This window comes from Schistocerca americana, chromosome 4 (assembly GCF_021461395.2).
Source record: "Schistocerca americana isolate TAMUIC-IGC-003095 chromosome 4, iqSchAmer2.1, whole genome shotgun sequence".
Classification (NCBI taxonomy): domain Eukaryota; kingdom Metazoa; phylum Arthropoda; class Insecta; order Orthoptera; family Acrididae; genus Schistocerca; species Schistocerca americana.
In genome coordinates, this window is record NC_060122.1 from 194190436 (window position 1) to 194206058 (window position 15623).

Below are 15623 nucleotides of genomic sequence, written 5' to 3' on the forward strand. Positions count from 1 at the left end.
GACCGATGTGTGCGATACATCCACCTGGCGGGTGATGCTTCCAGTACTCCGAGTAGAATCTTCGTGGATGCCCGTAGGGAAGCAACCTACTCACGCCTTATAAAATTCACATCAGTCTCTCCATTGTGTGCCAGCCAGTCCGCTGTAACTAGCTCTGACGCCATAAATGTTTCGCAATACTTTAAAAATCAAGTAAATAACCTGAAATGTTTCTAGCATGTCAGGAGTAATACTAAATCAATATGTGTTGAATATCAGTTCAATAACATTAACCATTTCGAAATTCAGATGTTTTCCCGTAAAAATCATTGGCGCAACAGAAAAGAGCTAGGAACTTACAAACTTATATTTAGATTCCTTTTGCATAATAAGTTAGTAAACCAGGATTCTGGATCTCACAAATTAAAATTTTAGTTGCAATTCATGATTTTTCTGGTTTTTATCTTAAAAATTAAGGAAGCAAGATAGATTAAGTAGGCGAATAAATAACGCTAGAATGTCTAAATTTACGCAGAAGGAACATCCGCTATAATCATAAAGATGTGAGATGTTTCAACTGAATAACTATAAAACTATAGCGATAGCTTATCTCCAAAGGGCAAGTTCAGAGGTCGTCTATTGCGTGTAGTGTAATTAAATTAATTCTCTAGCCCAAAATATTTGACTTAGCCACGTCAGACTTTTATTATGATTACTTACCTGTGTGCTGATTGCACATTTAAATTGAGAGCTTCATCGGCCATCAGCAAAGGAAGCAATGATTTATTGGTGCATTACTAGCCCAGCGGCGAGTCGGGAGAGCAGATTTGATCAGGCGTTCCCTTAGCCGTCCGCACCGCGCCTTTATATGTAAGAACGCTGCGTGAGAAGAAGAAGGCCCCAGTTCTCTCCAGACGCTAATTAGCGCACCACCTGTGCTGGGAGTCGCGTCGCGTCGGTATCGTTGATATAAACAGCTTCGGATGCAGTAATAAGTTACTCGGGATACTTGTAACCATGAAATCACTTTCGAGTGAAGTGTTAATTTTGGGATGACGTTAATGATCTATCTTTGTTTGCGTATGTCGTATTTTCACGTGCCGCCGCAGGACAGACATTCTACCATTATTAGCGTGGCGTTTGATGAACATTAACATCAAATTATGGCGAGAATTCACTTAAACATTTAATTTGAACAGTTATAGTGGCATCAGTGCATTAGACTCTAAACTGCTCTGGTAGTTGGATTGTGTGGATTCTTTTTGGTATGTGACTTTCAGAATATAGGCAACATTTTAGAGAGAATGGTTTTTGATTATGAATCCCAGACAGTCTCCTAATTCCTCAGAGCTATAAGCTGTAGCTATAAATGTATTTCTCAGATGAAGTGGGCACTAGGAATTCTAATTACAGGCTTCACATTTTGCTAATCACTTTCTGGTTGCCAATATTGTAGTTAGAGAGCCAGAACGGCAGACAACAGCATAAATACGAAACTTATATTCCATTATTCCACCCGCCGTCCCACATGCTGTCCAGAACTTGTTACTCTGCTTCGAATGTACGTTCCTTATGTTGTGGGCCTCTGCCTTACGAGCAGGGTAGTAAAGAGCCAGTATCTCTAAGTCCATGCAAATTAGATACGTACTTGTAAGCTGTATTATGTCACAATTTATTTAACAATAAAACGAAAGCATATCAGAACAGACTATACGTTCACATACAAAATTAGATGTAGAAAGTTAAGATAAGTACTATACTTCTTTACAAATGAATTGCAAAATAATCGAGTAAAATTAGAGAATTGTGGCGATACAAACATTTGGAGGAAATCAACATTTGTCGATCGTGTAGGAAGTCTTTGTTGTGGGAAGCGTTCTCGATTAATTCGTACAGTTGCTTTCTCAAAATCTTAAAAAAAAAACTGTATGGAAATCGCGTAGTTTAGTGATAGTAAATCCCCCTTCCATCCTAACGGTTAATGGAGATGCTGTAACGTCTGCACAGGTAACTCGACGACTGCCAATGATCGGCGTATTACAGTGACACAGTCACCACGCTGGCCATCGCGACGTGTTTGCGACTCACGCTCGCGATGTCAATATGCGCAGCGGTAAATAACACGAACCGATTGCTTACATGCAGTAAGTGTGGGGAAGAGGTGGAGCAGACGTCCCGTAGTGTTTCTCTCCTGTTTAATGAACTATCCCAGTCTAATATGAATAACGCTTCTACAAGTCACGTCTAACCCGTTTGCGCTATCCAGTCTCTACTTTTCCGAAAAAATTGTTCTGAGAAGAACCGTTTCTTTCTGGAGCAATGGACAAACATGTTACTAGGCGTTTGAAATCGGTTACTTGCGTTCAACTAACGGAATTTTTTTGGCAATTTATACCGTTTACACCCTATATACGGCAACTCCCTGTATTAATGTGAGGATTGGACGTCTTTGCAGATGATACCGTCCATTCCAGTATTATTTTCGTGTGGTGAACTGCTTTTTGGGAGAGGAAAGATTATGATAATGACAAAGGACATCAGTATATTGCGCAACTGTATTCTAGCCACCATGTTTTCTGTAGAAGTCTCGGAAGGATATTCAAGAACAGACACTACATACAGTCCTTAAAATATAGTTCTGTATTCTGAAAATATTGTGTCTGTAAGTAATGGTTCTGCAAAACATCATACTGTGGGCCATTACTTAATAAAAATATATATAATAAACTAATTTCTTCATTTTTGAACTGTCTTTAGGAAAAATCATGCGTACTACAAACCTAGGGCGCTTCATTAAATGTTGGGTGTTGGGTTTCAAAAGAAGTCAGTGCTCTATCTTCTGTCCATTGAACATAACATTCTGCTTCGTATATTTCATGCCCGCATCTCGTGGTCGTGGGGTAGCGTTCTCGCTTCCCACGCCCGGGTTCCCGGGTTCGATTCCCGGCGGGGTCAGGGATTTTCTCTGCCTCATGATGGCTGGGTGTTGTGTGCTGTCCTTAGGTTAGTTAGGTTTAAGTAGTTCTAAGTTCTAGGGGACTGATGACCTAAGATGTCAAGTCCCATAGTGCTCAGAGCCATTTGAACCATTTATATTTCATCTTGTTAACACTAATGCGGCTTATTTTGTTCTAAGAGAGATTTACCCCATTATATTCTCAAAAAAATTGTATGTGTACTGTGATTTTCCCCAAAAAGTTCGCTTCCACAGCGTTCTCTGTGCAGTGGCCGTCGCGAGATTTGCTGCGGTGTGCACACCAGTTGGCGTGCCGTTGTTTCCATCGAGCTCAGACCATGCAGCCGGCGGAAAGAGGAGAGCTTACTGGATGAGGAGACACGAGTAGAGTGGCTGAAGACAACAACCTGTAATTAACGCTGTTGCGTTCATTATGGAGTCATATCATTAGGGAGTCATACACTCGGAGGAATAGGTTGGTGCCTGGTTTTCCCTTTGATAGTGCAAAACCGACAATTAGTGGTGTAGACGACGGGCTTGCGACGTCTATTGGTGTTTCCTCAGAAGAAGTATCGGGATTACAATTTGATATCTTCCAAAATGCGATATTGGTAAAGACGAATTCCGGAATAACGTTCCACAGAGTTAAGGTCACACAAAAGGAAAGGCAGATCTTTCAGAATCTGTTGTGAGAAATGATTAAAGTGAATGTGTCAAATGGGGATTGGATTTACGCTGTATTGGTTTTACAACTGCCTCTGGAAATTCCTAGCGAACAGATCCAAAATTATAATTATGGGAGAGTAGACACAAGGAGTGGACAACGAATGATCATTTTAACGTTCCTAATGGGATTAGAACCGTACGACCCGATGTTGCGAAGCATGTCCCATCATATACAAGGTGTCCGAAAAAGCACCGACTAACTTAGGGGCAGGTTCCTTCTACAGAAAGAAGTAAAAAAAGTATAGTGCATATGAGCTCTAACATGCATACGTAACGGGATATGAGCACTTGTTCATCTTCAGTCCTATGAAATCAATCACTTCTACTGCAAAGTCATTGCTTTCCATATTTTGGGAAGAGGAGAAATTGGCAGTATTGACCAAAACACGAAAAGAAGGCCCAGAAAAATGGGGTCGAAAATGCATGCTTTAAGAGCTGTGAGAATTTGTTCATCTTAGTGTGAAAACATCTCTTATACCGAACAAATGCTACTAGCTGTGTAGGTAAGCGTTTTGGAGCCCATGTTTACTCCACGTTGTTTTGATCGATACTACCTTCTCTCAAAATACGAAAAGCAGACAGCTTATAATAGCAGATACATGTTTTGTAGTATCGAAATCTCTTAAAGTATGCCCTTTAGAGCGTTTGTTTGAACATTTCTTTCTTTTTTTTATGTAAGTAACCGGTAGCTGGAGTTCACTTCTGACGGCTAGCCACGAACATGCTGCATGTAACTAATCGGTTACAGCGAATCAACGTAGCAGGAAGTTATCAGCGTAACCTATATCAAACAGTAACACTCAGTGAATGGCTAAACCCACTGAAGTTCTAAAAATTCCCAGAAAACATATAACTGCTATGCAAGGAAAGCAAATAGAGATCCCAGCACCGAGTAATGCGGGAAAAACAGGATGTGTTAACAGTCTGAAACAGAGCTCGTCCTCTGCTTACCACAATCATCGAAACAATGGATACTGAAGTGGACCCCATCGGGACTGACGGCACAGGACTTAAGTGAGACGTGCAAACAGCCAGTACCGACGAAGCTCATTAATGAAATTGTGGCATCCTCACTGAAGACGAAAAGAAAGCAGTCTTTAGGTATAATCTGTGGTACCCTACGACACACACCTGATAAATGCAGCCGAACCATCCAAGCAAAAAGAAAATTAGCGATACTGCAGGAAAATTCAAATACCGGAAGCGAAAGGAAAAAGTATGGGTTACGAAAATAACAAGTCAGATCTATCACCTCAACCAGCCAGCAACTACAAAAGGTCAACACTGAAGCAAAGAGCGAACAGGTAACTATACCGAAAGGTGATTACACAATGTACTTAAATGAAATACGTGCTACAAACGTACCGTATAAGAACCATGTCTGTTAAGAGAATGAAGTCCCTAACAAATAAAACATAATTGAAAAATTGCTTAACACGAGACGGAGGCCGACATATGCACATAAGCAAAAGTTTTTCACTCATCCCGATATGTCGTGAAGGTGTGTTGTTGTTGTGACTGCTCCTGTACAAACCGGAAGGCCATCGATGACTTAGTTTGTAACCATTGTTTACGGGTAGAACGCCGCACTCGGATTGACTGTATAATTTCAATTGAAAGTACAGCACCAGGAGGGACCCTTCGAGATATCTGTGAAACGGTATAAACGTCCACCACGCCACGAATAGTAATCACGACCAATAATCAGCTCCTCGTTAGCAGGTTACGCACAGAAGGCTTATGGACCAGGTAAGTTCATCGACATGCCCATCGGAGTCAAAGTGATGTGGTGCGGACATGGAATCGCTTCCACTTGAGAGGTAGAGGACTTACACAGTACAGGACGTCCACGTTCGACATATCCACAGTGTAATCAATATAAACAAAGAAACCGAGGGCGGAGTGCTCCAGAACTGAGTTCAGCATTAGAAGAGGCTACAGGACACCATGTAAAGCATCAGACTATTAGGAGACGATTTGCATGGCGCGAACGCCCATTACAGTCATCCCTGGCGAGCATCACGTCATACATCACAACACAGTGGACTCCGTTAAAGACGGGCAACAGATCGTGCAGAAGCCGCGTGATTAGCGTTGGGTGTTGTGTATGGAATACACACGGATCTTTTGCTCAAAACCAAAAATGGCTCTAAGCATTACGGGATTTAACATCTGCGGTCATCAGTTGAAAGGTGGCTACACTGAGCCACAGCGCCAGAGATTGCGCCAAAGAGTATTATTCAGCCGCCTCCACTGGCAGTGCTTGTCGAGAAGTCGTAGTGGAGAGTGCTTGTCGAGAAGTCGTAGTGGAGAGTTCTTGTCGAGAAGTCGTGGTGGAGAGTGCTTGTTGAGATGTAGCAGTGATGTTTTGATGGGCTAGACACCAGACGCTGTTCGAATGGAGCTATTGTAATGATCAGAGTACTTTTCGTCAATATATATAAAGGTAAAGAAATTTTATTATTTTTTTATTTCAAATGTGTGAAACAATAATGCCCCTGGGTCACAGGTTCAGTCAACAAAGCATTTGGCTCGTGTTCTTGTATTAGACTGTATTTCTGGTTTTGATGTGCAATTATAGTATTTCTGTTTATTTTTTTTAACTACTTCAGTATAAATGGTATTTAAAATATCTTGTCTTATCGAAGAAGAACCGTGCCAGATGTGTGTGTTGAATCACACTTCCACACACAGAACAGCTACACTTGTGTTTTGTTGTTTCCTAGGTTTTATAGTTGCTGGGGACTTAATTAATTAATTGTGTTAACGGAAATTTTCTTTCATTCTTTGTTGTTATTTTATGCAGTCACATTGCGTACAAATACCAGTCAGGGCCAACCAGTTACGAGACAGCGCAACCGGATAGTCAGCTACTAAAAAAATTAAAATTATTTCCATAATATTTAATTAAGCCCCCATGCACGTGGCGACCCTGCCAGGATCGTCCCTTGGATTTCTTCTGATAGTAAAAATGGCAGACAGTAGTATTGTTGTAATAATTTGTAGTTTAGTAATTGTAGTCTATATTGCATGTGTAGATTTGGTAATTGTCATTCTTCTAATGGTATTTTTTGCAGAATTTAATTTTTGTTGTCTTGTACACGGGTTTGACAATTTTGTGCAATTCTGAAGATTTCAATTGTTCGTTAATCGTGTTTGAGGGAAGCATTTCGTGTGAATGGTATTGTTGGTGATAACGTGTTATATTCTCTGTAATTTTCGTATTGTGACGAGTTTTGTATGTTTTGTAAATGATTACGCGATCGATGAAAAAGGCGAAAATGATGAATAGTGAGAATGACGAAATTGTTAACATGGCGAACTCGCCAACACAGGAGAACAGTATGATAAATAATGAAGTAGAAAATAATTTAATAAGCAGGGAAAATAGTCCGGAACCAATTCAAAATTTTTCACAATCACAACATTTTCAGAATACGAGATTAACGACAGAAGATTCTGGAATAGTATCGAACACAGATAGCTGTACAGCTTTGACGGAAGAAGTTGGTTTTGCGGGAAATGTTAGGGGCGAAAAGAATTTTGAACCAGTTAATATGGAGCAGTCGATGGGTGTAATATTAAATTTGGGATCTGAATTAAAAACATGGTTAGACTAACAGATAGGAACAATTAGAACTGGTATGGGAACAATGGAAACACGGTTAGACTCACTGGGATCACAAATAGGAACAATTAGAACTGAGAAGGGAACAATGGAAACACGGTTAGACTCACTGGGAGCACAGTTAGGATCTGAATTAAAAACAGAGATGGGAACTTTGGCAACACGGTTAGAAACTGATATGAGAACAATGGAAACACGGTTAGACTCACGAATAGGGACATGTTTCAAAAATGTGAAAGATGAATGAAAGAAAGAAATTAGAGAAGAAGTGCAACCGATTTTGAATGCTCACAATAATAGTTTAATTTCAATAGAAATCAGGCAAAAGGAACAGGATAGAGAACAGGAAGAAAGAGATCGCGTGATAGTACAAAAATTTTCAGAGTTAAATTTACAACGTGCACACGATAAGGAAGAAATATTTGAAGAATCGAGGAATCCGTACCAAATGACAGATTAAATAACCTAACACAACAATATGAACAGTTAACTACCAAATGTGTCAATACTGAAACCCGAGTCGCGACACTTACGGAAGACGTAAATAAGCAGAAAGAAAAATTAGGTGACTTATCGGAAAGAGTTGAGGAGATTTCAGATAAATTGACAAGTCTTAGCTTAAATGGCGACAGAGATTCGGATGATACAGCTCCATTACCATTTGCAGAAACTGAAGAGTACCAGAACATAAATAAACATGTTGAAAATCAGGGAAAATTTAATGAACGCGTGAAAAGGGAATTTGAGGCATTACGAAAGCAAGTCAAGCAGATCGAAGGCGAAATCGTAGGAAAAGACGGCAGAAGGAACTTAGAATCACAGATAGCAGAGGGGTATGAAGAATGTAATTTATTTCATTTACGGGATGCAACAAGAGAGCGCCAGGCGCGCGAACTTGACAATAATCGACATTCGGACTGGGACAGACGCGGTAGGTCTTTGTCGCCACGAGGCGAAAACTTTGACTATAAACATTTTTTGACTGTTCGGAAATTTAAGATCTTTCGCAATTCTAAGAATGACATACATCGATGTTCATGGTTAGATCAATTTATGTACTCACTTCCACCAAATTGGCCACTAAGTCAGAAACTGGAATTTATGCGTGGATATTTAGAAAACGAACCGGCGACGCGGATGCGCGCACTTATTAGAGATTGTAATAATTTAAATGATTTTTATCATGCATTTCTATCGGCATATTGGTCCGAAAACACGCAAGACGGAGTCAAACACAGTCTTATTATGCAGCGTAATTTCAAACAGTCTGAGTTCCGCACGCCAGCAGAATATTTTGAAGACATGATTCGAAAGAATCAGTTCCTTTCCAGCCCTTATAGCCCGACTGAATTAATTCGCATTTGTTTAACTAAGCTGCCACAATCCATAAGACAAATTGCTTTAGCTGGAAGATGTAAAGACGACATTGAGGCTTTTAATACTTTGCTACAAGAACTTGAGTATGACAACGACGACGGGACTTCTTGTAATTTTTTCAGTAACAGTAATTACAATAGATTTTCAGAGAAAAGGGATAGTGATCGGAACGGACGTTATAGCGGTAATTTTGAGAATGACAGACGAAACAGACAGGACAATACATATCAGCCTTATGACAGTAACAGACGTTCTAACAGAAATTACACAGACAGTTATAATAACGGTAATTCGTACCGGAGGGATCAATCATACGGAAACAGTAATCGGTATCATCAAGACAGAAATTATTCATACAGTAATAGAAATTCTTACTACAGAAATAACCAAGGTAGTAGATACAACAATAATTTCAGAAGTGGCAGTCGAAATTACACAAGAAGTAGTTACGCAGACAGACAGGAAAATAGAAATTTTAATAACAGACACAACCAAGAATTTACATCTAACAGACAGGAGGGACCTAATTGGCATCCTCCGCGTGACAGAAATTCCGAGAGACAAGTGCAAATCGTAGAAATAGATCCGCGAAATGACGCGAATAATCAAAGACGTGACGCAAACAATCGACAATGACTTGTAGCTTCGGCTTCTGGCAGCAATATAGACGGTTTAGAAAGTAATGACACTACGACTTTACAGTACGTACGCCCGGAAGACGTGAGAGACATTTTCCTAGACGAAAAGGAAAATAATGTAGACGCATTTTTACATCCTGTTATTGAAGTATGTGTGGGTAAGAATAAGTTCACTGCGGTTTTAGATTCTGGGAGCCCATTGAATGTCATTAGTGAATCAGTTTTTCGTATATGTGTAAGAACTATTGATTGTCCTGTGTTACCTGTTTCTAAAACTACAATTCGAGGAGCTATTTCTAGAAAAAGTTTGGAAGTCAAACAACAGACCAACCTAAATTTCATTTGTCAAGGATACGAATTTTCTGCTAATTTTATTATTGTTCCATTACTCAGTACACAAATTCTATTAGGTATGGAGTTTCTTAACACACATAAGGCAATTTTGAACTTTAAAGAAGGAAGTGTGAATTTGATTGTTGCCGAAATGCCGAAATGTTTGAAATTTTTCGAGTGTTTAACAAGATCTGAATCAGATACAAAATGTTTAAGGTTTCTTACTTCTGATGTTTTCGTTGAGCATTATGACGACAATGTGTTCATTCATGACAACAACAATAGATACAGAGACGCGATGGATGACATAATTAATAGCGAAGAATTAATTAATGAAAAGGTTAAGAAAGCTGAAGTGCCAGATGACGTTGCAAGAGAAGAACTGCACCAAATTTTGACTTCACATGCTACAGTATTTAGTCATCACACAGGAACTATACAAGGCTTACAATATTTATTTAAAGTAAAAGAACACACACCATTTCGGGGGAAAACGTACGCTATTCCTTTGGCTTACAGAGACAAGGTTAAGAGTGAACGTCAATACATGTTAGATCAAGGCATTAATGAGCCAGCAGTCAGTCCTTATACCAGCCCATTACACGTCGTTCTTTAAAAGGATGGGTCAATTCGTTTGGTTCTGGATTCCAGACAGATAAATAATATCATCATTCCTGAAACTGAACGTCCACAAAATTTAGATGAACTTCTTCACATTTCCATGGAATTAAAGTTTTATCCATGATTGATATGCGCACAAGTTTTTGGCAAATAGAACTCCACCCTGATTGTAGAAAATACACTGCCTTTTTAGCCTTTGGTAACTGTTACCAATTTCGGAAATTACCGTTTGGACTTACTATATCTTCTGCAGCATTCATTCGTAGTTTAAACGAAATTTTACCTGTTTATCTTCGTGACAATATTACTTCATATGTTGACGATATTCTTATTGCTAAACGTTCTTGGAGAGAGCACAACACAATTTTGGATTCATTATTATGTATTTTTGCAAGAGTTGGCATTACAGTGAACTTGAAAAAATCTGAATTTGGTCGTTCACAGGTGAAATTTCTCGGTCACATTATTTCTACAGAAGGTATTCTTCCTGATCCAGAGAAACTAGACGCTATTCGTAATTATGCTGTTCTTACCACAAAACGTGATGTTCGTAGTTTCCTTGGTGTCTGTAATTTTCTTAGACGCTTTGTTGTATTGGACAATTTGGCCACACCTCGTTTATGTGAACTATCTGGAAAGAATTCTAATTGGTGTTGGGATGAGGCCGGCCGCGGTGGTCTCGCGGTTCTAGGCGCGCAGTCCGGAACCGTGCGACTGCTACGGTCGCAGGTTCGAATCCTGCCTCGGGCATGGATGTGTGTGATGTCCTTAGGTTAGTTAGGTTTAAGTAGTTCTAAGTTCTAGGGGACTGATGACCACAGCTGTTAAGTCCCATAGTGCTCAGAGCCATTTTGTTGGGATGAGGAAGCTCAGTCAGAATTTGAACAACTTCGTGATGCTTTAGTTGCTGCTCCACTTCTTTCACATCCGGATTTATCTAAAGATTTTTGTTTGGCGACGGACTCATCATACAAAGGCCTAGGGGCACATTTATTTCAAGAGATAGAAGAAAACGGCGTTGTAGTACAGAAGACTATTGCATTTGGAAGTCGTGTTCTCTCTAAATCAGAAAAGAATTATTCGATTACGGAACTTGAAGCCTTGGCTGTTGTTTGGGCTTTCACAATATTTCGCACATTTTTGTTTGGCAGACATACTAAGGTTTACACCGATCATCGAGCTCTGGAATTTCTTATGTCGACAAAACTAACTCATGGCAGATTGTCACGATGGGCGCTGTATCTACAGGAATTTGATTTTAGTATTGTTTACATACAGGGTTCTTCAAATATTATTGCTGATGCTTTATCACGTGCACCTATAGGTTTGAAACAAAGTGCTGTAGAGGACTGCAAAGAAAACAATTATTGTTTGATGTATATTCAAGGTGTTGCGTTTGAGAATTTTATTTCGTCTTCGCTCCAGGACATCGCTAAGGAGCAAAACAAGGATCTGATCTGGAAGGAAATTAAGGAGAAGTGGAGGAGAAAGGAAAGCGTAGCGATCAGACAGTATTATTTAGTTCACAATGACATTCTTTTTAAACGAAAATCGGTCGACAACTCTGTTTGGTTAGTTTGTATTCCTGATGAGTGGGTCAATAAATTGATTTGGTACACACATTTCAGTTATGCACACTTTGGTCCCAGAAAATGCTTTTATAAATTACGAGAAAATTGCTACTTCAGTAATATGGAAAAAGTATTCGATCTGTTCTTGCCAAATGCAAATTATGTCAAAAGGCTAAGCCGCCAACTATTTCTCACAGAGCACCGTTGTTTCCTATCATTCCAGCGAAATTAAAGGACGTGGCTGCAGTCAATTTGTTCAGTCCAGTGGTTCGTTCTACTAATGGTTTTGCATACATTTTCGTAGCAGTGGAACTGACATCAAAATATGTGTGTTCTACACCTTTACGCAAAGCAACAGCTCGTTCAGTGTCTAATGCTGTCATCAAACATTTTCTTAAAGAAGTGGGTCATGTTGATAAGGTTATATCAGATAATGGATCACAGTTTCGCTCTAAAATTTGGCTTCGTACTCTACGGCGTCGTAAGATTAAACCAATTTTCATTTCACTTTTTCACCCTCAATCTAACGCTTCAGAGAGGTGGATGAAGGAAATCAATAAATTGTGTCGACTTTATTATCATCAGAATCACAGAACTTGGGATCAGTATCTTCATATTTTTCAAAACATTCTGAATGAACTCCCTAATGATTCAACTTCTTTACCACCTATATTAATATTAAAAAATAAAGCATCGACAAATCGCATTTCTGAAATCGTTCCTTTTCCGCCTACACGGAAACTGCGGCATTCTGAAGTTGTCAACCTGGCTCTACAAAATATTGCATCTGCGGCTGCTTGAAGAGAGAAATCAGCTAAACGTCCTGGTCGTTTAAAAACCTTGTCAGTTGGTCAAAAGGTGTTAATTAAGTCTCATCGTTTGTCGCACAAAGGGAAGGTCTTGTGTCGCAAATTTTTTCTGCTTTATAACGGTCCATATAGGATTCGCAAAATTATTCATGATATCACTGTCGAAGTAGAAACTCTTAAATCTCGACGCTCTAAGGGAATACATCATATATCTAACGTTAAAATTTTGTGGAATGACATACTTTTGAGACATCAGCAGTGATACGTAAACACACGGAGAATATAAGGATACCGCGCCGTATTCCGGCGGCGGCAGATACTCAAAGCAACAGTGAAGTCTGCGTGCCGCACAAGGCAGTCGTTGACCGCAAACAATTACTTTCTACGTCACGCGTTCCTACAGCTGATCGAGCGCTCAGTGCGAATGCCCTGACAGCCGTAAACAAATACACAGTCTAAATTCTCCGAATAATTTCAGTATAAAGCTATAGTGACTTGATAAATTATGTTATTAACGTTCAGTATTTTTCAGGATACGGTTGTATAAAATTTTTAAAACCTTCAGGTAAATTCTGTGTGTGTCCGACGTTAAGAGGACTTGCTATCGAGAAATTTTCAGGAAGAATGTAATTTCGAAGAAGAAAGTAATAAACTAAAAAGAGTAACTATTAATTGAGTTTATTTTTCAGGTAATATATTTCCACTTAGGTACGTACTTTAGACGTAATTTGCTGCTCGCGATTACGTGATTCATACTTTGTGCTAAATTTCATGTTCTATGAATTTACTTATGAAGCGACGTGCTTGCGTACATTTACTGATTTTGACAATGATTGATTAATGAACAGGGTTGTTACTTGTGTATATCATGCATCGCTTGGCTGCACTGCTTTTTCACTGATGTCACATTTTTTTTATTATGTGCCTGCTGTGCTTATTTATTTAAATTATAATTGTCACATGATTAATTGTGCTGATATGGTTATGTATGTAAGTTATACTTTGTGATTTATCTGCTTGCGCCTTCGTGTTTACTTATTAAGATTACGTATGAACATTTATTTGCTTATGCTGATATGATGATAATGACCTGTTTATTATGTAAGATACCTATTTGCTGTTTTGCGTATGGATTGCATATTTATACATTTCTGTTTTGTTGTCATAACTACTCTTTAATTTGGTATATAGAAATGCTGATATGCGGTGTACGAACATGGAGTTTAGGTTACACTATGGTATTAATTATAGATTGTTCGCTAGGCAGAGCCTCGTTGTAGGGATTGTGCTACATCCATTTGTTGACATTCTGTTCTCCACTGGTATATTTACTCGCTATTGCATGTTTTGCTTACGCTTAGTGCCTTATATTTTAAGATAAGAAAATGAACTGCCATGAGCTGGAGGTTTTATGGAAGCTGTATAAATTTGTGCTAATAGGAAGGAAGCTAGCGACATGACATACCAACACTAGGTTTAGACCACTGACAGTTATTACACTGCATTCTTCGTGAGCAATTGAAATAGCAAGTGACACTTGACACAAGAAATACTCCACATGTTTACTTCTGTTTTGCCATGATACTTAAAGTGGTGTACACACTGTGAATTATTACTATCATTCACACTCCATACTCATACTTACTTACTGAAAGTTATTCAAACTAACGGCTGTTAGAGGTCATGTATGCATTTCTTTTATTTTATGATGGACAAGGTAACCATAATGTATTTTATAATTCATAATGAGTAGATGATTTGGCTCAGGTGGACTACACAGAGGTTGTGGGTGGACATTGTGTCTTCGGATTGCATGGGATGATGAATTGAAGTTTGCACTAGGATTTTATCTGTACTTGTTCGAGGAGACTGACTAGAGGAAATAGTTGTTATGGAAGGGAAATGATGTTGGTAATAAGGTTTATATGTATCGACGTATTGAAGAGGTATTATTGAGGTATTGAGATTGTGTGAAGTTGATGATTATTGGAGTTTTGGTGGACAAGAGGTAAGGTAAATGATATTGATGATAAGGTTTATATGTATCGGCGTAAGAGGTATTATTGAAGTATTAAGATTATGTGATGATAATGATTATTGGAGTTTTGGTGGATAAGAGGTAAAGTAAGTGAGGAGCATATTTTTTTTGTTGGTTTATATGGAACAAGGAGGATGAAGGTAGCAGACTAGAACACTCAACTGGAAGGAAGATTGTCTACACACACACTTTGTTAAATCACTAAGCAGTATATACTTTTTTTTTTTTTTTTTTTTTTTTTTTTTTTTTTTTTTTTTTTTTTTTTTTTTTTTGGAGCGAGGAAGTATTTGCATATCTTGGCACACTGACAGTTGTTCAACAACCGTACATTTTGATTTGGCTTGGCAAACATTGGTCTTGACGTGATGACTATGACGTTGACTAACTATTATTGACTGTTATACATTGCAGCCACTACTACTTGACACACAAGTTGAACATAAAATACTGGACAGAATTGCATTTACACAGTTAACACTATTCAATTACACAGTAGTACTTAATGTGGATGAAAGATGAGTGAGTGTTTTTGTGTGTTTTCCTTTCCTAATCCCAAATAATTGGTACCGACCTATCTCCTAAATGTTATCTTACTTGTTTGTTGTGGCTTGCACTGACACCCATAAATATTATAGGTTTACTGATATTTGTGTATTTGTAATATTTAATACGACAACTATCTGATTTCATTTGTGTGTTTATTATTATTTGTATGTTTAGTGTAAGAGCATTGAGAATAATTTTGTAAAAGCAATTGTGTGTGCATTCAAACTGTTGTTCATGCCTGCACCTGTTCAACACTAATGGGTGCCACTTAGAAATGTTTAATTTCTGCTCATGAACTCTGATGAACTGTCTAATTAGTGATAGTGAATATTATGGACTGTTACCTGCACCTGTTCAACATTGCTTGATGCCACTGATGGAACTGCTTCTACTGAAATGAT